This window comes from Myotis daubentonii, chromosome 3 (assembly GCF_963259705.1).
Source record: "Myotis daubentonii chromosome 3, mMyoDau2.1, whole genome shotgun sequence".
Taxonomy (NCBI): Eukaryota; Metazoa; Chordata; class Mammalia; order Chiroptera; family Vespertilionidae; genus Myotis; species Myotis daubentonii.
Window position 1 is genome coordinate 123,126,543 of NC_081842.1, and position 23,163 is coordinate 123,149,705.

The 23,163-nt window shown below is 41.9% G+C and overlaps 1 pseudogene; it reads left to right on the plus strand.

Moving 5' to 3' along the window:
- The first annotated feature begins 970 nt into the window (after positions 1 to 970).
- Positions 971 to 20,261, plus strand: LOC132229696 (transcription factor E2F5-like; annotated as a pseudogene).
- The last annotated feature ends 2,902 nt before the right edge of the window (positions 20,262 to 23,163 follow it).

The following is a 23,163-nucleotide window of genomic DNA, read 5'->3' on the forward strand; positions in this document are numbered from 1 at the left end:
ATTCTCTTATATCAACCAACTTAAGACCTTTATTGAACCATTTTGTTAATATGAATAACTCAGGTAAAGGTTAAAATGACCCTAATTTACACTAAGATTTGGTTACAAAAATCTTATAAATTTTTTAAAGTTCAATTTGAATGTTTTTTAAAATTCAAATAATAGAATTAGACTTTGATACTTATGTTTAGCTCTTTAGGAAAATATATGAAATAAAATCATTATCCTTTTAAAAGAAAGTGAATACTTGTCAAGCTTAAAGAGGATTTAAAAAATTGGTTCTCTTCAAAAGTTTTAAATGAATCCCTATAATTTTCTTTATTGATTTATTTGCCAAATTCTTTCATTGGCTGCTAGTCTGGGGTGATTCAATTCAACTTCTGTCTAAATTATTACATAAATGAACTATAAAACTTCAGTTCAATTGGTTTATATCACACAAATACAGATAGTTAACCAGATGTTGAAACTAGTAAACATCAACATTGGATAATCTCATCATCAATACAAATGATAAGGGGAAAAGTTTCATTGTAAGGACTATACAAATTGCATTGTTACCCACCTTGGGGAGTGGGAGAGAGGCACCCAACTGCTGCCCCAAGGCACATGAATATGGCTGAAGCTAAGGTCAGCCTAGGAGTTTTGATATGAGCCACACAGATTTGTCAGTAGCTGCACACCTCCTTTGCTTCAAGTCTCTTTGGTACAAAGTCTTTGATTCCACCTCCTCACCCCCTCCCTCTCAGTTAAGTGTCAAATTTAAATTGTTGCCTGTCACGGCACTATTTTAATGCTATTTTGTAATTATCTCCTATTTCTTTCTAATTCTGGGCTGCAAGCCCTTTCTTGGCAAGGTTCAGGTCTTTATATCTGTGCTATCTGGTACATAGTTTGTGCTAAAAATATTGTTGGCTGAATAAAAGAAGGTCCCTTTATAAAACCACAAACAGATATAAAAGTGTAGAAAATGAAGCATGAATTTAAACATCTCATCTTCTCCTTAAAAGTCCTGATTGAAAAAGGAACTCTGTGCAGTCTGACTGTAGCAGATGCTGTCCATGAACAGCAGCGGGACAATGCCACCGAGCCCAGGCTTTGTGCCTGCATCCCTGGGCTTGATGGAGATCCTGATGCGTCACTCACCCGCTATCCGCTGGGCAGCATGCTTGGGTAGTGGTCAATTTGTAGCTGCAGACCCGCATTGCATAAGCTGTGGGCTCCTGGTGCTTATGTCAACAGGGAAGCCTTTACCCAGCCAATGATTTCATGTACTTTTCCTCTTCCTTGACAATTAGAGCTCAAGTGTGGCATATTTGTGTTTCAGGTGAAAGGTTTGAGGCACCAAGAGAGAGTCGCCCTTGCTGTATCATCAACTGCTAATTAGCTGACGTTATTTCCAAATAGTCTTTGATTAAAGACTTTGAGGCAGCGACGATAAAGAACAAGGTCTAAGTGTTCGCAAATCAAACAAAAGAAATGCTGTCCACAACAGTCACATCTTGGAGCTTGCTGCCAGAAAAGTAAACCCACCAAAGACCAGCCATCCCTTAAGATCATCTGAAAGCAATCTGCAAAAGTATCTCAATCAAGAGCATTGCAAAATGCCCTGAGGTGCCTAAAATAGAGGTTCAGAATTACCTCCCAAAGAGCCTACAAGAAGCTCTGTTTGCCTCAGCAGAGAATCCTATATAATAAGAGAGAAACATGCAAATTAACCATCCCTCCACCACAAAGATGGCTGCACCCACAACTGAGGCCAAGTTCCCGTAAGGAGCCTTAAGGAGCAATCAGTGGGGACCTGAGGCCACGCCCCCCCATGGGGCTTGATAGGGGCCTCAGGCTGGGCCTCCCACCCAGCAGGGCTTGATGGGAGACCTCAGGCCACGCCCCCTGCCCGGCACCAGGCCAGGGGACCTGAGGCTATGCCCCCGACCCAGGGGCCAAGCTGGGGGACCTGATGCTGTGCCCCTGCCTGGCAGGGCTTGACAAGGGACCTCAAGGTACACCCCCCACCCTGGCGTCAGACCAGGGGACCTGAGGCCACAGCCCCCACCCAGCGGGACTTGACAGGGGACCTCAAGGTGTGCCCCCTGCCTGGTGCTGGGCTGGGGGACCTCAGGCCGTGCCCCCCACCCCAGCGAGGCTTGACTGAGGACCCTCAGGCTGCACCCCCAGCCCCAGCACCAGGCTGGGGGACAACAGGCTGCTCCCCCTGCCCAGCGGAGCTTGACGGGGGACTTCAGGCCATGCTCCCCCCCCCCCCCGCACCCTGGTGCCAGGCCAGGGGACCTGAGGCTGCGCGCCCCACCTGGAGGGGCTTCACAAGGGTGGGACCGGCCAGGTCTGGATCTAGCCCAATGAGGGGGGGCCCGCTGGGTCTGGGTCTCGTGCAATTTTGAGGCACACATGGGTGGGTGGGGACATGACTCTGGGTCCCATGGTGCACCCAGACTCTGACAGGAGGAAGATTTTCATATACATTTTACTAATTTTCTTTCATCTCTAACACTTCTATTATAAAGGGCAAATAGCAATATTAAAATATTTCCTCTAATTAATCCCCTTTTAATGTGCACAAATTTTGTGCACTGGGCCACTAGTATAGGTAATAACTAAAGCATGGACTCTGTGGCGAGACCAACTCTCAAATACCTCCTCCAGGGTATTGCTGGCCAACAGCTGCAGGTTACAAACTGGAACATGCATCACATTATACCTTCAGTCTTTACCTCCTGCTTTTCGTGTTTCCCTCCCCTCAACCTATTCCTCACCATCTCCCCTGCTGCTCCAGCCCCATGCACTCCTCGTTACTTCTTCTCTCCTCTCACATTTTATTGAGATCAAAGGCTGCAATTGATATCAATAATTATATCTAATGTAAAAAAATAGCTTTACCCAGATCAGCAGAGATGAGTAATAAAAGAAAGTCTTAGCAGCTGGGTAGAGGAGAGGGAGGACACAGGGTATCTTTCTGTGAAAGTTGAAAATCACTGGTTTAGAGGCAAGTAATTTGTGGGTGAGAAGCAAGAATCCTACACCTTTAAATTGAATATTAATTAAATTCAACCCCAAACTTGCAAATTTATTACCAACTCACCAATAATCTTTGAATGGAATCCCCCCCTGCTTCTGCTGGGACCTCTTCATTCAGTTCATCACCTACTGAGTTATTCCTCTGTGTCAGGAACTGTGCTAGGTAGGCACTGGGGATGAAAAAATGGGAAAGACACATACCTTCTTTCAGGTTGCTCAATCTAGGTGGGTCTACTTGCATGGTTACAAGAGGGATCTTGCTTGAAAATTCAGTCAATGAGGTCAAGGAAAGTAGTCTCTACCTCCATCTCCATCAGAAATTTAGAACCTATTTTCCCTGGTTTGCTTCCACCTCAGATCTTCCCTGGTCCCATGTAGTGACAGCATTTCCACATACTAAGTCAATCATAGGCAGCTTCCTTAAGCCTGGGTGGATTTCTTATGGCAGATTTTCTTCCCTAATTTTGTCCTACTTTGATCCATAAACAGTATGAATCTGTTTAAATTTTCTTGAAACAATATTAACCAGAAACTCAAGAACCACCTTACTTCCAAACATGTTAGATTCTCAGTCTTAATTGCCACCAATAGTTCACAGGTACACACAGTTTACTAAAAAATACACAAGATTTTGCTAAGTGAGATTAAGCTAATTAAAATAAAACTGTGAATGGAGAAACAAAGGTAGAAAATTGTTTCCAAAAGAGTGACTAATTGGTGATGTTCAAATCTATTTAACCTAAATTGGCAATATTTATTCAAGGCTCATATAATTGCCTACCATGAGAATTGTGGTAAACTTAACACAGGGAGGTAATAAAAATCTTTGAACCTGGTTGGAGGCATTTCTATCCTTCTTTTTGGTTGTTATTCTTATTTGTTGATTGTTGGTGAGTTGGTAATAAATTGGCAAGTCTTGGGTTGAATTTCATTAATATGTAATTTAAAGGTATAGGATTCCTGCTTCTCATCCACAAATTACTTGCTTCTAAACCAGTAATTTTCAACTGAGTGACTGCACCCCCAGGGACACTGAATGATGTATGGGCACATTTCTGTCTTCACAACTTGGGAACAGAAATGTGAGGGTGCAGCTGGCATCTAGTGTGGAGAGACCAGGGATGTTCCTAAAACATCTTAAGTGCCCAGGACAGTCAAAAAAAATTACACAGCCCAAAATGTCAACAGTGCCACAGTTTTACAACCAGCTCTAAAGAAACCCATTAAACTGCACAGTGTGTTCTGATCGCTCTGTGTGCCACTTTGCCTATCCCATAACTCCACCTTTGCTGTGTCACCCAGCTATATTCACTAAGTGTCCCTCAAGAAAGTACCCATGGCAAGGCCAACTACACAATGCCTTAGTTCTGGCCAGCTTTAAGTCTTCTCTTTTTTAAAACTGTGCCCTTGCCTGCTGATAAGAATACCAGAGTTAGCAGCACACTCCCACAAGCCTCATACCCTCTAAACCCTTACAATGTTCACAAGGGACCTTAACCAGAGTAGGACAATTGTTTTATTTACTTGAAAGGTTTGGAGAAATAGGTGGAATGGTAACTAGTAATACATGCTTGGCTTTGTATTGCCTGGGTGGACAGGTCTAATCACACTAGACCAGACATGTATGGTGTAAACGGACCCTTTCTGAAGAACACCTGCAACTTGCCACACTCACTGCCTCCTGGTTAGAGTTTCCTTATGCATAGGTCACCACAATTACATTTGGGGCTTACCTACCTGGTCAGACAAGACCAAGGATGGGTGTCTGCTCCAAAGGTGGTTCAGAAGGGAAACCTGAAACATGAGCTCTTAATACAAATGAGTGATTGGCAGAAACTACCATGTTCTTTGGGTTGGAGTGTTCATGCTACATATAAACAATGACACAGATAGTTTAAAAGCACAGACAAGGCTGTGGACAGAATCCATGAATGGCACAGATATCAGCAAGCAGAAACATGATGCAAAATGAAGACAAATCTGTTACACATGCTTGTGAATCCCAGTGTGTAAAATTATCACTGGCTCATAGGTGGGTGTTTAATAAATATATGTTTAAAGACTGACTTAAGAATAGGGAGTCATGAAAACCAAGATGGCGGCATAGGTATACACCTGAAATTGCTGCCTTGCACAACCACTTCAAAAATACAACTAAAAGACAAAACGGACATCATCCAGAACCACAGGAAGGCTGGCTGAGTGGAAATTCTACAACTAGAAGGAAAGAGAAAAGCACACTGAGACTCAGAGGAGGTGCGGCAGTAAAGTGCAGAGGCACGGAGGCACACTGGAAAGGGCTGGCAACGGAGGACTCGGTTGTCTTTTTCAATTGGGAGGGAGACACAAGCTCCCAACGGCCCTGAACTCCAGTTCCAGGTGAGTCTCTGGGGACCCAGACTCATACGGGGAGAAACTGGACTGTCTGGCAGTGGGTGGAACTCCAAGGCAGCTTTCTCTCAGAGGTGCTTGCAATGATTACCAAGGGACACTGAGACCTGGGACCTCTTAGGGCAGGGCTGAAGATTAGCTATAACTGTTTGCTCCACCCTGTTGATTCCCTGAGACCCCGCCCCACCCAAGCTGTGCAAAGAGGCTTTGGATATGAATGGCCTGGCCCTTTGCAATCTAAAATTACCTAACTAACTGCAGCTGGGTCAGAGAGACCCAGAACATCCAAAAGAAGGCCCAAGGCCCCATAGCAGCTTGCATTGCTTCACAGCTGGTCCTCATCTGGGCATCTCCAAATCCCAAACAAAGAAGAGGAATCTGCAGATCTCTCTGTAGCTCCTGCTGGGTAGCCTCAGGCAGAGGTTAAATTAGCACCTCCTTAGAGATCCAAGTGTCAGTGTACCCAGTGGTCAGAGTGGGACCAACCAGATTGCAACTCTTCAGATCCATAAGGGACATACTCAGGGGGCAGACTCAGTGAGCACCAAAGCCCCGCTAAAGCAAGTTTTGCCCCATAAGGGTGTCTCCAGCACAGAAGTTCTCCCACTGCAGACACAGCTGATTCTCACAGCCAATTGGCCTGGAGGTCAATTCCTCCCAGTGATATCAACTACAATTAAGTCTTAACTACAACAAGACTGTGCACACAGCCCACAAAGTGGTGCACCAAGAGTGTCCACCTCAGGTAATTGGGGAGGCTGAGCCACTGGGCCCTATAGGCCACCTAGCACAGAAAGCCACTCTATCAACACAGGAAAGCAGCCAAAATGCGGAGACAAAGAAACAGGTCACAAATGACAGAAATGGAGGAAAGCAAACTACTGGATATAGAGTTCAAAACCACGGTTACAAGGTTTTTCAAGAATTTTCTAGAAACCACCGATAAATTTAGTAAGATCTTCAATAAGTCTAGTGAGACCTTCAAGGATATGAAAAAGGGCCAACTAGAAATTAAGCATACACTGACTGAAATAAAAAATATTATACAGAGCTCCAACAGCAGACTAGAGGATCGCAAGAATCAAGTCAAAGATTTGAAATACAAAGAAGCAAAAATCACCCAACCGGAAAAACAAAAAGAAAAAAGAATCCAAAAATATGAAAATAGTGTAAGGAGCCTCTGAGACAACTTCAAGTGTACCAACATCCAAATTATGGGGGTGCAAGAAGAAGAGAAAGAGCAAGATATTGAAAATCTATTTGAAGAAATAATGACAGAAAACTTACCCTACCTGATCAAAGAAATAGACTTACAAGTCCAGGAAGTGCAGAGAACCCCAAACAAAAGGAACCCAAAGAGGACCACACAAAGACACATCATAATTAAAATACCAAGATCAAAAGACAAAGAGAGAATCTTAAAAGCAGCAAGAGAAAAACAGTCAGTTACCTACAAGGGAGTACCCATACGACTGTCAGCTGATTTCTCAACAGAAACTATGCAGGCCAGAAGGGAGTGGCAAGAAATATTCAAAGTGATGAATAGCAAGAACCTACAACCAAGATTACTTTACCCAGCAAAGCTATCATTCAGAATTGAAGGTCAGATAAAGAGCTTCACAGATAAGAAAAAGCTAAAGGAGTTCATCACCACCAAACCAGTATTATATGAAATGCTGAAAGGTGTTCTTTAAGAAGAGGAAGAATTAGAAAAAGGTAAAGATACAAATTATGAACAACAAATACACATCTATCAACAAGTGAATCTAAAAATCAAGTGAATAAAAAAATCCGATGAACAGAGTAAACTGGTGAATATAATAGAATCAGGGGCATAGAAAGGGAGTGGACTGACAATTCTCAGGGGGAAAGGGGTGTGGGGGTGCTGGAAGAGACTGAACAAAAATCGTACACCTATGGATGGAGACAGTTGGGGAAGGGGGGTAAGGGCAGAGGGTGGAGTGGGAACTGGGTGGAGGAGAGCTATGGGGGGGAAAGAGGAACAACTGTAATAATCTGAACAATGAAGACTTAAAAATAAATAAATAAATAATAATAATAATAAAAGAATAGGGAGTCATGCATGACTAGTAGCAGGAGATACCAAAGAGGAGCTCCTGACACCATAGTGATGGAGACCTAATACAGGACACTACAGGCACTACTGCTGAGTGAATGACAAGGTAACTTGATCCCTAGAGGTCTCATATAAGATAAAGTATCCATTTTTACCCTGAGGCCAGGCAAGGCCTCTGTAGAGGCTGCTTCCTATTTTTTACCTGTGGAATTTCAAAACAGACTGACAGGGACTTACTTAGGTACTCCGTCTCTTGAAATGCAAAAAAGAAGATCCATGAGACCTTGTCTAAATGAGAAGGACGCAGAGCCCCTAAACCTGGGAATATTTTATTTTATTTATTTTTTAATATATATTTTATTGATTTTGTACAGAGAGTAAGGGAGAGGTTATAGAGAGTTAGAAACTTCAATGAGAGTCTACGGCCATACCACCCTGAACGCACCCGATCTTGTCTGATCTCGGAAGCTAAGCAGGGTCGGGCCTGGTTAGTACTTGGATGGGAGAAACTTCAATGAGAAAGAAACATCGATCAGCTGCCTCCTGCACACCCTCTACTGGGGATGTGTCCACAACCAATATACATGCCCTTGACTGGAATCGAACCTGGGACCCTTCAGTCTGCAGGCCGATGCTCTATCCATTGAGCCAAACTGGTTAGGGCAACCTGAGAATATTTTTAAATGGATGGAGGACCATGGAACTTGGAGGACTAAAAACCATATATATACCCTGTGGTTAATCTCCAGGACATTTTGACTTTCCTTCTAGTTCATGACAGATTAATAATGGGACATAATCTCTTAGTGGAACCAGAAGGAGAAAAAATATTTTCCAGATGGTTCATTCCTTCCCCAGCTGCTACTACATGGTACCTGTTGCCAGATCTAATACAAGATTTTCTGTACTTCTTCCTGCATGATATAAGCGGGGCTGAGGATTGCATGAGCCCTAGTTTAGGTGAGACCTGGGAGAGACAAAAACTCTGTGCTCAGCCCCCTCCTGAATGAATCAGCACAACTCAAATCACCCTATCATCAAAGCATGATTTATTTTGGAGCCCTGAACACACAGCAAACATTAGATAATAATTAACCTATTAATAAGAGATGAAAGTGTTATTTTTACATTAGATTAACCTAGAAAAAAAGTTGACTCAATTCTGGCTTAGTAAAATGACCAAGATTATATATATTTATAGCAATGGTTCACCTACTTATGTATTTAGCAGTGCTCAAATTAGCAGCTCATATCTACTCTCGTAGCTCTTTGTGGCATCTGATGGACACATATGATCTAGGTAAGAGTCACTTCTGTGAACAAATGCATTTCTTTTTTCTCTTAGAAAACATCTCAAAATCTATTCCAAATGCTGTGCAAACCAAGGCTGTAAGGATAATACAAATTCAGTGCAAGTTGCAATCTGACTACAGTTTCACACTGAGTTGACATTTGCTTGTTCCTCTTTTGGGTTTTCTTTGGTGGGTGGATAGAAGGGAAACACAGGCACAACACAATGCAAGTATGATTGCTGCTGTGGTTGTTATAGTAAGGTTTTAAATTAAGAATTAATTACTCAATGTCCACATGGAAATAACTTAAAGAGAATGAGGAAGAAGAAGACAAAGAACACTGTTTTGTTTTCAGAAAAAATCTCTGTGTTTCCTTTAGATTCAATAGTCCTGACAATTATATAAATGAGATAGTATGCTCATTTTACAGATTGGGTAATTGAGATCAGAATAGTCATGATCACAAAACATTTTCTAGTTGATTCTAGAATGAAGCCAAATTTTTCTCATTTTAATTTTAGTACTATGACCTAAATACATGTATTTCATTATCTGAATAGGTTAAATGAGACCAAAAAAGAAATAGAGCTACTAACTCAAAATTATTAATATAGGAGTTTTATTTCTGGCTCTGATGTTTCAATCCAAACATCCTACTAGGAACAACCATAAAACCTGAAGAAATTACAAGAGAAGTTGTTGAAAGACAATACACAGTAACCAAGTCAACAGAGACTTGAGGGGGAAAGATCTCAGAAAAACAACCAAGTGAACTCTGTATTCCTCTTTGCTCTCTCCCTAAAGCTATATCCTAAACAACACCAGCACAAGCAGAAAGCAGCTTTCACCAGGTGTCAAAGAACTGAGAAGATGGAATTGGAGTCCAGGACTACCAACAGAAGTACTGAAGAATGCCAGACTTTGGAGACACAGAAATCATAGATCGATAAGCACAACATTCTGAATTGATTTTCACCTTGAGGTGTCTGTCAGTTCCTAACTTGTGTGCAAGGAGAATCCAAGAAGCTAATAAGAGTGTTCACTAAGAGGCCACAAAACATCAGAGCTTTCAGAAAAATCATGGTACCGGAGACAATAGAGAAACAGCTGAAGATTAATGTGCTGGTAATAAGAGGAAACTAGAAATAGACTAGCCCACATAAAGAGTTAAAACATTTCAATCCTTTATTGGATCAAGGTGATCTGCCCTTTTGTAACTAACTGTCTGTTAAAAGGAAAGTAAATTCTCTGTGAGAAAAGACAAGATCATTCAAAAAGTCTACAACTTTTATATGCAATATTCAATCATAAATTATTAGGTATGCTGACAAACAGAAACAAAGGAATGAAAACTAGGAGAAAAGTGTAGACAATGGCAACAGACATACAAGTGATCTAGGTCTTGTTATCAGATAGAATTTTTAAATAACTGTGGTTAATACAGTCAAAAGAATAGATGACAAAGATGGGGAACTTATATTTTAAAATTTATGAAAAATCTAGAAATTAAAAATATAATTATCAAAATTAAGAATTCAAGGATGTGCTCAATGATAAACTAAACAGAACCAGCACAGAGAATTAATGAATTGGAAAACTGGTTAGTAGAAAGAAGCAAAGAGAAAAACAACTCTGGAAAAGAAATATAAGAGCATGGGAAGTACATGACATAGTAAAGGACTAACATATTAGTAATTGTAGTTTAAGGAGGAGAGAGAGATAAAGGACCAGAAGCCAAGTTTGAAGAGGTATTGATAAAGAATTTTTTCCAAAATGGAAACAGGGTAAATCCAAAGGTGGAGGGAGGAGGGGGACTTTTAGATTCATCAAAGTTACATCAAGCTAAAAATATCATAGTCAACATGCTGAAAACTAAAAACAGAGAGAAATCTTAAAAATAGCCAGAGGTGAGAGGTAGGGACAATAAAGAGGGAGATAAATCACATGCAGAATAGCAACAATTACAACTGTAGGTGCAAGAAAGAAACATGGTATCCAGAAGATGATGGAATGATCTTTGAAATGCTAGAAGAAAATAGTTGCCAAATTCTAGACCTAGAAAAATATATTTTTAAGTGAAGGTCAGATAAGGTATTTAGTCAAATCTATTGCTATATAGCAATATAGCATAGTAGAGAAAGTTGTAAATATTTGTTTAAAAAGTTATTTGTGCAATTCATGTTTTTCTTCTAATGTATATGGCCTCTCCCACTAGGCTATAGACAAGGTCGGAAACCACAAATTATTTTTAAGAGCAACCAACTAATACATCTCATGTTTTTTCTTACTCCAATTCAAAACTTTCACCTTTATCTTCAAATATACAAAAAGTTGTGCCTAGGAAACTATCCTATCTAATAAAAGAGAAACATGGTAATTGGTGTACGACCGCTACCCTTCCCATTGGCTAATCAGGGCAATATGCAAATTAACTGCCAGCCAAGATGGTGGCCGGCAGCCAGGCAGCTTGAAACTAACATGAGGCTTGCTTGCTTCAGTGACAGAGGACTCCAACGTTCCCCGCCTGCCACTGCGGCCCTCTGAGCTGCAACTCTAAGCAACTATGAAACAAATATAGAAGCTAAACAAAACCCCAGAAACCTGCTTTAGTCCACCAGGCTTCAGCCAGCAGGATCGCAACATTGTAAACAAAGGCCAGAAACCTACTTTCAGCAGCGGAGGCCTAAGAGCTGGAGCCAAGCCTCAAAGCTAAAGCTGGCCCAGAATAAAAAAAGAAAAAAGAAAAAAAAGAGTGGTTGGGAGCTTCTGTCACCCCCAGCCTGAAAACAGCCCTCAGCCCCTCACCCAGACTGGCCAGGCACCCCAGTGGGGACCCCCACCCTGAAGGGTGTGTGACCAACTGCAAACAGCCATCATTCCCTCACCCAGGCTGGCCAGGCACCCTAGTGGGGACCCCCACCCTGATCCAGGACACCCTTCAGGGAAAACCAGCCGGCCCCCACCCATGCACCAGGCCTCTATCCTATATAGTAAAAGGGTAATATGCCTCCCAGCACCGGGATCAGTGGAGCCATGAGGCCTCCCGGCACCGGGATCAGCATGACAGGGGGCAGCGCCCAAACCCCCTGATCACCCTGCGACTCTGTGTGTGACAGGGGGCGGGGCCAACACCCCCTGATCGGCCCTGCTCTGTGTGTGACAGTGTGCGGTGCCCCAACCCCTCCCCGCCCCCACGGGCCCTGCTCTGTGTGTGACGGGTAGAGCCATAACCTCCTCATTGGCCCTGCCCTGAGTATGACAGTGGCGGTGCCCCAACCCCCTGATTGGCTCTGCTCTGTGGGTGACAGGGGGCAGCGCCCCAACCCCCTGATGGGCCCTGCTCTGTGCGTGACAGGGTATGGAGCTCCAACCCCCCTGATGGGCCCTGCTCTGTGGGTGACAGGGGAAAGTGCCCCAACCCCCTGATTGGCCCTGCTCTGTGCGTGACAGGGGGTGGCGCCGCAACCTCCCCATCGACCCTGCCTTGAGTGTGACAGGGGACGGTGCCCCAACTCCCTAATCGGCCCTACCCTGAGCGTGACTGAGGGTGGCATCACAACCTCCTGATCGCCCTGCTCTGTGCATGACAGGGGGCAGCGCCTCAACTCCCCAATTGGCCCTGCTCTGAGCCCGACCAGGGGCTGCACCTAGGGATTGGGCCTGCCCTCTGCCACCAGGGAGCAGGCCTAAGCCAGCAGGTCGTTATCTCCCGAGGGGTCCCAGACTGCGAGAGGGCACAGGCCGGGCTAAGGGACCCCCCTCCCCCTGAGTGCACAAATTTTTGTGCACCGGGCCTCTAGTCTATATATATAAAACCCTAATATGCAAATGGACTGAACAGCAAAACAACCAAGCATCTGAACAACCGGTCGTTATAACCTGTGCTGACCACCAGGGGGCACGTATGGAACATGGCAAGCATCAGCAGCAGGTGGCAGAGCGCAGAACATGGCAGGCATCGACTGTTGTGGGATGGTGGAGCAGGTGAGTGGAGGTTACTGAATATTCTTTGCTCCCACACACCCTGGTTCCACCGGGTGCTTGCATCTGAAGCCAGCACTGGAGCCACTGCTCGCACCCGCTGCTGGCGCCCATTGCTGGTCCTGATCGCTCGGCACCATCACCAGGTGCAAGCGGTGGCTGCTGGCCCCAATTGCCCCCTGAGGGCTCTCCAACTTGCCCTGCTCCTGAGGGGTGACCGGGGCAGCAGCCACCCCTCACACCTGCTGCTGGTGCCAGCCCCTTTTGCTCTGCGCTGTCAGTGGGTACAAGTGATGGCTGTGGGAGTGGGGCTGCTGGCAGAGCAGGGTTGCCTCCAGACAGGGGATTGGGGCTGCAGTGTGAGGGGCCAGAAAGGGGTGCCAAGGATGGGCCGAGACCCGCCCCTTTGCCCACCACAGCCTTATGGCCCACAGGTCCTTTCAAGGTGCACTAATTCATGCACTGGGCCCCTAGTATCTCTCTATAAGTAAACTTCTTTGGTAATTGAAAAGCATGAGAAAAATGAATTTAAAGATCTTACTCTGGTACCACACAGCAGCTGAGGAAGACAGGGACATTCATTATCTTTCTGCATTATGTTTCTAATGTTCCTGCATGGAACAGAAAATGTTCAAGTGTGAGGTGTGAAGCTGAATAGAGGCATCAATAACTTGCTACAGATGCATTGCCTGCTGAAGGTACTTTAAGACTACCTGAAAACGTGATAGCACCTGTCCTTGATGATGTCCACAGAGTGTGAAGGGAAGATTGTGGGGCTTTGGCATCAGACAAATCTTTCAGTGGTCTCTTCACAGCCATAACTTTCCAGCTGAATGACCTTACTCAAAGCACTTAATCTCTTTACACCTTGTTTTCTCCATCTTTTAAATGGGAATACTAATACCTACCTCAAAGAGCTATGAGGATTAAATTAGATAATGAATATAAGTTCCAAATACAGTGCCTGACTCATAGTTGGCACCCAAAAGAGGCGGTATTGTTTTTATTGAATAGGTATATTGGTCTTTCAGGTACAAGAAAAGGAGTGAATGGCAAAGTACTAAGTGGGAAAAAGTTGGTAAGTCCATTGTCACTCAAAGATGATGAGGAATGGGGCTGGGCACCAACAAAGTAACATGTTATTTATGCATGCTGATTTCCCTCTTCTGCAAGCTGTGAAATCTGGTTGCCTTAGAGAATGAGTAGTTATTAGCCACCAGAAAAAAATAAGCACACTACTGAGAATTTATAGGAAAATGCATTTAATTAAGTGCCATCTGAGCCACCCACCCTGTGAACAAGGATTCTGGCAACAAAGGGGTTATTATAGCCAAGTTCATTTTCCTAAGTTAGTGTAGTGTGTGTGTGTGTGTGTGTGTGTGTGTGTGTTTCTTTTCTGACAGAGGCCTGAACAAAGAGTTCCAAGTGGAGTGAGAAAGCCTGGTCACCATAGACCAAAAGTCTGCCAAAGTCCAAAGAAGACTGGGAAAAGCTTTAAAAATATTTCCCCTGAAAGGAGGAAGGGAGTGGGTACCACAGTCAAATTTAAAGTAGGAAATAATAGTGATTAAACCTTTGGGTGAATTCTTTGAGGATGCCAATTAGGTTTATTCATCTTTGAATGTGCCTCCAGTGTGGGGCCTTTGAAAAGTACAAGGTTGTCACTAAGTGCGGTGGGACTGGATTAGACCAATCACTAGAAAAGACATTAGGTACCCCGTAACATAAACAACCATACCAATCTAATAAGCACCTGTATGTTTCAGTCACTGTTAAGCACTTCACATGTATTATAAATTTTAATCTTTGCAAGCACCCTATGACAACTTTATTTCACCCCAATTTTTAGGTGCAGAAACCCAGTCTTAGAAAAGCAAAAGAGTTTACTTGTTATCATAGCTCTATCAGTAACAGAGCTGCCTCAAAACAAGGTTGTCTGAATTCAAAGGTCATATGTTACCACTCACTGAGAAAATGGGGCCAAGTTCCAAAAAGTCCACTTTTACATGAATAGGTAACTAAAAAAAAATCAATGTATAAGATTAAGCCTGGTCAATAGGGCAATACCAGCCAATATGAGAACAGAGGTCAAGAAACTCAGAAAGATATTTGTCCTGTGTTGGGCAATCACAGGACAGTCTATGTAACAAAAAACTTCAGTGTCATGGGATTAAAAGTAAAAGCATTCCAAAAAGTCCATGAGGGCCAAGTGTTTAACTTAGTCCCATATTTCCACTAGAGGGGCACAGTTTACATCTATATCGTTTTACAGCCTCTTGCTTTCTTCTTAGCTTGTAGAAAAACCTGCATGTGCAAGTTGCAATTATAAATGAAAAACTTTTCAGCTGTGACTGGTTTGGCTCAGTGGATAGAACGTTGGCCTGCAGACTGAAAGGTCCCAGGTTCCATTCCGGTCAAGGGCATGTACCTTGGTTGCGGGCACATCCCCAGTGGGAGGTGTGCAGGAGGCAGCTGATCGATGTTTCTCATCGATGTTTGTAACTCTCTATTCCTCTCCCCTCCTCTCTGTAAAAAATCAATAAAATATATTAAATGAAAAATTTTTCAAGTAATTGTCAAATTTTCTTCTAGATGTCAGATGTAGTGACAAAAAGACACAATGATAGAGGTCTTGTTTTCATAACTTATACAAATAGAAAATAATGGAATGGAGATATTCAAAGTACTTAAGTACCAGATACAAGTGCAAATTTATCCCATACGCATGACCTGTCTCTTCTAGATCTATCATCTATAAACTGAAGACCCCTATATCACTCATAAATATCTCTCCTGAGCTGCAACTCCATATGTCCAGTTAGCTTCCAGACAACTACAGTTATATGTCACAAGCAGTTCAAATCGTGTAGTCTAAATATGTTCTTTCTTTAGTACCCTCTCTTCCAGTGAATAGCCCAGGTATTCTCACAGTCATTAGAGCCAGAGAATCAAGGGCCATCTTTACTCCTCTCTCTCTTTCTCCCTTGACATACAATCAGCCACCACGTTCTGCCAGTTTCATCTCTGTGTATTTCTTGATTTCATTTCTCTCTCTCTTTCCATTCCTAGTGCCATTCTTTGTTCAGCTTATTTTCTTACCTGAAATAAACCAAGCTTCCCTGTCATTCTCCCTGTAGTATTGCTCTCACATAGCCCATTCTTCCCTGCATCCAGAGTGATCTTTATACAATTTAATCTGCTCCTATCATCTCATTAGCAAAGAGCTTTAACTTTTTCTCTAGGCACTTCTGTAAAAGATCCAAATAGTCTCACATGCCATGCAATATTCTTCGTGATCTTTCACTTTCTTATCACTCCTTGTTTGACTCTTAACATTTCTACTTTGCCCTACTATAATCTAATCAAAGCAAATTACATACCTTATTTCAAATTCTTGTACTCTTATCTCTATCAGTTTTCTAAATGTTGACCTTTTAGAAACAAACAAATAAACAAAACAATTGAAATTCTTTCATCTCTTTCTTACTCATTGCCTGCTAACCCCTTTCTACTCCTATCTCTGGTAACATTTCTTCCAGAAAGTTTGTTCTTAACATCCATCTTTGGTCCTATCATGGTACCCTGTGTTCTGTCATGGTACTTATCTAATTGGGTTATGATCATCGTCCCAACTATGGTGTAACCTTCTAAACAATAGGAATCTATTAAAAATAGTAAGTGGTCAATAAAAGTTTGTGGTCATAACATTTCCTCTGCATTTTGAATTTGTTCAACCAATTTATTGAAATCATTTTAATGAATTGGAATTGCTAGGGCTAATGATATTCAAAGTTTATGTTTTGATTCAAAACTAGCTTGCCCAATTGTAGATGCTCCTCATCAATCTGTCTCCCAGTGTTTATTTATGAGAGTTTAAACTGAACAACACTGTTCAAAACTGAAAAACATTAGATGTCACTGTTTTTATTCTGTGAGCGTGATACTGCAGAGAAATGATTCTTCTACCACTGTTCAGGACAATCATCATATGTGCTTCATCCTTAATCGTCATTTGTATTATTTCATGTTCTTTTTTCCAGTTTCCTTGGATTATAATGCTTTTGTTGCTGGTTTCTAAGAGCTCATTTATGACTAAAGATGTTAATTATTTCTTATGCATTGCAAATGAAATACCATGTTTTTTTGTTACTATTTTACTGTAGTGTTTTACTTTTTGGTTGTACCAAAGTTGTATATTAAATACAATCATGTTTTGTTTTAAAAAAACTTAAGTTAGAAATACAAGAGAAGAATTTCTTTTCAGACACATTTTAGCAACTATGAAACAGATGATTTAATATAGTTTTAGGATTCAAGACTTCAACAGGGAAATGAGAAGAATAAAGAGAATCCTGATTTCAAAGATTCAAATAAAATAAAAATAAAATTAGACATACAGATGGCCAATAGACACGTGAAAAGTTGCTCAACATCACTAATAATCAGAAAAATGCAAATCAAAAGCACAGTGATGTACCACCTCACACCTTTTAGAATGGCTGTCATCAATAAATCAACAAACAAGTGTTGGCAAGAATGTGAAAAGAAGGGAACCCTCATGCACTGTTGGTGAGAATGCAAACTGATGTAACCACTGTGGAAAACAGTGTGAAGGTTTCACAAAATATTAAAAATGACACTTTCTTGTGAATCATCAATTCCACTTCTAGAAATATATCCAAAGAAACCCAAAACACTAATTTGAAAGAATATATGCACCTCCATGTTCATTACAACATTATTTACAACTAGAGGCCCAGTGCACAAAATTTGTGCACGGGTGTGGTCCCTTGGCCTGGCCAGCAATTGAAGCGCGAGTGTCTGGTGTGGAAGGGCAGGTCCCAGCTGACCTCTGGGCCCTGGGAAGTACCTGGGCCTCTGGGCTCCCGCCCCCCTGCCCTACCTCCGCTTGAGTCATGGGGCCCCCACCCGGTTCCCTCAGCGCCTGGAAGCCAGATGGAAACCCCATCCCCCACCACCTCTGGTCCCCTTCAGCGAGGCAATCGGTGGGGTGATTGGGCCCCACTCGCACCTGCCTTGTCCTGGCGCCACCTGCTCACCTGCTCCACCATCCTGCCATGGTCCCACTCTTATCGGGGCTGGCAGCACTTCTACTGCTGCCCACTGCCAGTGCTGTGTCGCTGATGCCCACCATGTTCTGCGCCACCCCCTGGTGGTCAGCACACATCATAGCAAGCAGTCAAACTCCGGGTTGAGGGGACAATTTGCATATTAGGCTTATATTATATAGGATAGCCAAGATATGAGAGCAGCCCAAATGCCCACCAATGTATGAGTCAGGGGAGAGGGGGAGCTGTGGTACATATACACAAGGGAATACTACTTGGCCATAAAAAATGAAATCTTACATTTTGGAACAGCATGGATGGACCTATAAGATAATATACTAGGTGAAATAAATCAGACATCTAAAGACAAATACTATATGATTTTACTTATATGTGTAATCTAAAGAACAAAATTAATAAACAAACAAAATAAAAACAATACAGAGAATAGATGGCTGACAGAGAGGAAGGGGTTAGAAGAATGGGATGAAAAAGGTGAAGGGCTTAAAAAGTACAAATTAGCAGTTGCAGAATCGTCACAGAGATGTAAATTATAGCATAAACAATATAGTTAATAATATCATGATAACAATGTACAGGGAGGGATAAAAGTGGGTTTAGTTGTGAGTATGTGAAACACAGCATTTATTCTTGTATTATTATTAATTCATTGTTGTATTATTTTCCATGTGAACAATTGTAAATCTATTTTTGCTCCACCATTTATGGGGCCAGGTGAGTACTTAAAATATCAGGGGGAACACTTTGTAAAGTATAATGCTTGTGTCATAACTATGCTATATACCTGAAACTAATACAAAATAATATTGAATGTAAACTGTAATTGAAAGAAAAGAAATACAAAATAAAAGAAAGATCAAAATTTAAATATTTAATTTCCTAAAGATACAAATGGATTCATTAGCTGATAGGTAGATGATTCATTGGTTGGTTGATTAACTGTTAAATAGATAATAAGTAGGTGATAGAAAGATAGATGATAGCTAGATGAATAGATTGATTGATAGAAAGATAATAATTAGAAAGATAGATGATAGATAATAAATAGATGGATGGATAGACAGACAGAGAGATAATTAGATGACATATAGAAAAGGAGGGGAACAGAGTGGGGAGAAGGAGGTAAAAAAGGAAGGAGCTCAGTAATTGGAGCGTCGGCCCACAGACTGAGGGGTCACAGGTTGGATTCCCAGTCATAGGTGCGTACCTGGATTTCAGGTTTGATCCCTGGCTCTGGTTGGGGTGTGTGCAAGAGGCAGCCAATCAATATTTCTCTCTCTCTTGCTCACCACCAAGTTTCTGTCACTACTGTAAGCACGGAACGTGTGCTGGACCTCAAGGTGGCTGCAGATTACATCACCAACATCTTGGAGGGGATTGACCTGATTGAAAAAAGTGAAAAGAAAAAAAAAAAACAGCATCCAATGGAAAGGTGTGGGTGCTGACTGTAACACTAAGAAGTCCTAGAGAGGTTCATTTAAAACTTAAGAAACAAACAAACAATTGTTTTAAAGCCTCTTTAATCTTGACTTCTTTATTTTATTTTATTTTATTTTATTTTATTTTATTTTATTTTATTTTATTTTATTTTATTTTGTATTGCTTAGAGTATTACATATGTCTCCTTTTTTTTTCCTCTCCCCTTAACCTTCCCCTGGCCTCCCCTACCCCCCAGTGTCTTGTGTCCATTGGTTATGCTTATATGCATGCATACAAGTCCTTCGGTTGGTCTCTTACCCCCCGCCCCCCAACCAACCCTCCCCGGACTTCCCGCTGTGGTTTAACAGTCTAGTCAAGCTCTTAAAGCTGAGTCCGAGGATCTAGAACTGAAGGAATAACAAGGATCAGCAGAACTAATAGCTGCAGCAAAGCATCAAAAATGGGATGGATGACTCCATTAATAAGAGGTTTGCTATGTAACTCATGAGGACATCTGCAATTGCTTTAACAGTGACACAAGTTGGGCCATTCAGGCACCTTCTGGTACAGAACTGGAGGTCCCTAGTCCATAAATGGGTCAGAATGGACAAAAGAAATACCAGATCAATTAAGAGTTATTTGGGCCCCATGCATGTGCTGCTTATAAATAAAGAGTCCAGTTCATTCAGCCCTTGGTCTTTCCTGTCCCCCCACTGGACAACCTCATGTAGCCCTTCTCTTAACCCTCAACTCCCGGGTCTCTGCAGAAGCCCAGGCCCCCGAATCGGAGGCCCTCGGGCAGCCAGCCTCTGAAAGGGGCCAGGGCCTCCGGCACGCACTGCCACTGGCTCGGCTTCAGCACTGATTAATGCGGATACCATTAATGAGCTCATGTCTTCTGATGTGTTTCCTCTTCTGTGGCTCTCTAATGAAGGGGTATGTGACTTTTTTGATGTCCAGATACTAAATTATTAGATTCCAAGAAAACTTTGGACTGTTATCTACCTATAACTGTGTAACATTGTAGACTTCCTAATAACCTAAGTATTTGTAAAGAACATAACACCTGCTTAGTTTGCGGATCCTGAAGTCTCATTTCCTAATACTTTCTCTCTTATTTCACAAACCTTCAACCATGAAAACTATATCTTACAGAAGGCAGACAAGTATATGAGCATACTAAATAGCCACATGGAAGATATAAAAAAGAGCCTTAAATTTTGGAAAGAAGTGCCTCAAAACTTGAGGTATTTCTATGATATGTGAGAGGAAAGCAACAATATCCACTTGCATAATCTAAAATTATCAGACTACTTATTGTGCAAACAAGTATACTTTTGAGAGTAAAAGAAAAACAATTACCTTGGAACTGGAAGCATCAGTTGAAGCTACCCAGGGTTAATTATGACATGTGATGAGGTAAGCATTCCCTCCCAAAGCTTAGCAAGATTAAACTCAGGACAAGGAAGTATGTGGTACCCGGCCATCAAAAACAGTTGACACTATAAAATTCCTGTACTTAAAGAGATGACCTACAGCTCTTTTGGAAAACCCATCTATCCAAAACCTGAAATCTGCCTGACATTAGTTTTTATTGCAGCCTTCTCCACTTTGCCCCATGACTGATTTTGACCTCTCTTTACTGTGTCATGTCTGAATCTTCTATTGAGAGTCCCAAGCTCAGATTCTGTAGTCCTTCCCCTGATAAAACTTAGCCGACCAATGTTCCTGTCCCATGGGACCCTACTGTCCACTACTCAACAGGAGCTAATCTTACCAAACTCAAAGGGTTTGCCACTTGGGGTGCTCTATTAAAAAATAAGACATGGTTGGTGCAAGGTAGTTTTACTTACTTGCAACAAGTAAAGGGGAGAAGGGATTCATATCCAGAGCTCTGCTTCCCAGAAGGAAGGCTAATCACCATTGCTTACATATACTATTTGGTCATTTATAAGTTGATTTCTTCTTTGCATTTGGCTACACTTATCAGATGAGTTCCTATTAAGTTCATCTTGTTTACATCTGATCTGCAAAACTCTGCTGCATATTTTAACATTTAGCAAGAATAATATTTAGAAATAACATTTAGAATTGCCCATACCTTGAGACCCTCCTCCTACTACTACTAAGATAAAAGATTTGTGGAAGAATGAATGAGCTCTTGGTATATATCTTAAATAAATTTTGACAGTTATATCTTTTTTAATATCTTTAAATTCTTTATTAGTTAAGGAATCACAAATGTATCCTCATTCCCCCCCCCATTAACCCCCATCCTCCCCATCCCCCCGCCACTCATGCTCTCATCCCCCTGTTGTCCATATCCATTGGTTTGGCTTATATGCATGCATACAAGTCCTTTAGTTGATCTATTCCCCTTACCCCCACCCTCCCCTACTTTCCCTCTGGGGATTAATAGTCTGATTGCTGTTTCTCTGTCTTTGGATCTGTCCCTGTTCATCAGTCTATGTTGTTCTCTATATTCCACAAATGAGTGAGATCATGTGGTATTTATCTTTCTCTGACTGGCTTATTTCACTTAGCATAATGCTCTCCAGTTCCATCCATGCTGTTGGAAAAGGCAAGAGTTCCTTTTTTTTTTTTACCTCAGCATAGTATTCCATTGTGTATATGTACCACAGTTTTCTAATCCATTCATCTGCTGATGGGCACTTAGGCTGTTTCCAAATCTTAGCTATGGTGAATTGTGCTGCTATGAACATAGGGGTGCATATATCCTTTCTGATTGGCGTTTCTGGTTTCTTGGGATATATTCCGAGTAGTGGGATCACTGGGTCAAATGGGAGTTCCATTTTTAGTTTTCTGAGGTAGCTCCATACTGTTCTCCACAGTGGCTGCACCAGTCTGCATTCCCACCAGCAGTGCAGAAGAGTTCCTTTTTCTCCACATCCTCTCCAACACTTGTTGTTTGTTGATTTGTTGATGATAGCCATTCTGACAGGTGTGAGATGATAACGCATTGTCGTTTTGATTTGCATCTCTCGTATAATTAGTGACTTTGAGCATGTTTTCATATGTCTTTCGGCCTTCTGTATGTCCTCTTTCGAAAAGTGTCTATCTAGGTCCGTTGCCCATTTTTTTATTGGATTGTTTATCTTCCTTTTGTTAAGTTTCATGAGATCCCTGTAAATGTTGGAAATTAAACCCTTATCGGTGGTATCATTGGCAAATATGTTCTCCCATGTAGTGGGTCTTGTTGTTGTTTTGTTGATGGTTTCCTTTGTTGTGCAAAAGCTTTTTATTTTGATGTAGTCCCATTTGTTTATTTTCTCTTTAGTTTCCATTGCCCTAGGAGCATTATCAGAGAAGAAATTCCTTCGGCATACGTTTGCAATTTCGCTGCCTGTGGATTCCTCTAGTATTTTTATGGTTTCCCGTCTTACGTTTAAGTCTTTTATCCATTTTGAGTTTATTTTTGTGTATGGTGTGAGTTGGTGGTCTAGTTTCATCTTTTTGCATGTATCTGTCCAATTTTCCCAACACCATTTATTGAAGAGACTGTCTTGACTCCATTGTATGCTCTTGCCTCCTCTGTCGAATATTAATTGGGCATAGTGGTTTGGGTCGATTTCTGGGGTCTCTATTCTATTCCATTGATCAATATGTCTGTTCTTGTGGCAGTACCAAGCTGTTTTAAGAACAGTGGCTTTGTAATACATTTTGATATCTGGTATTGAGATCCCACCTACTTTGTTCTTTATCAGGATTGCTGCAGCTATTCGGGGTCTTTTTTTATTCCAGATGAATTTTTGGAGCATTCGTTCTAGATTTGTGAAATATGCCGTTGGTAATTTAATGGGGATTGCATTGAATCTATAAATTGCTTTGGGTAGTGTGGACATTTTGATGATGTTGA